Here is a 275-nt window from a genome sequence, read left to right as displayed (position 1 = left end):
TGAAAGATTGCTTGAAAATGTCGAACTGAAGTATTAATAACACTGGCTAAGGTTGCGAGGATATGTACTTTGTGTTTAATATTACCTTTTTTATCTTTAGGGGGGATGGTCTTTCTGGGAGTAATTTTGTTCTCTGTCTTTGCCAAATGAAATTTTTTTGATAGGATTTCATGTTGTCAAAAAATTTCTTTATATGATAATGGTAAATTATTATTATGCCATTGTTGTTTGTTTCATGAAACAAGTATAAATATAATGCAGTCAGAGAGAAAGTT

Source organism: Penaeus monodon, chromosome 20, assembly GCF_015228065.2.
Source record: "Penaeus monodon isolate SGIC_2016 chromosome 20, NSTDA_Pmon_1, whole genome shotgun sequence".
NCBI classification, from domain to species: domain Eukaryota; kingdom Metazoa; phylum Arthropoda; class Malacostraca; order Decapoda; family Penaeidae; genus Penaeus; species Penaeus monodon.
The sequence above is the reverse complement of the archived record's forward strand: the minus strand, read 5'-3'. Positions refer to the sequence as shown.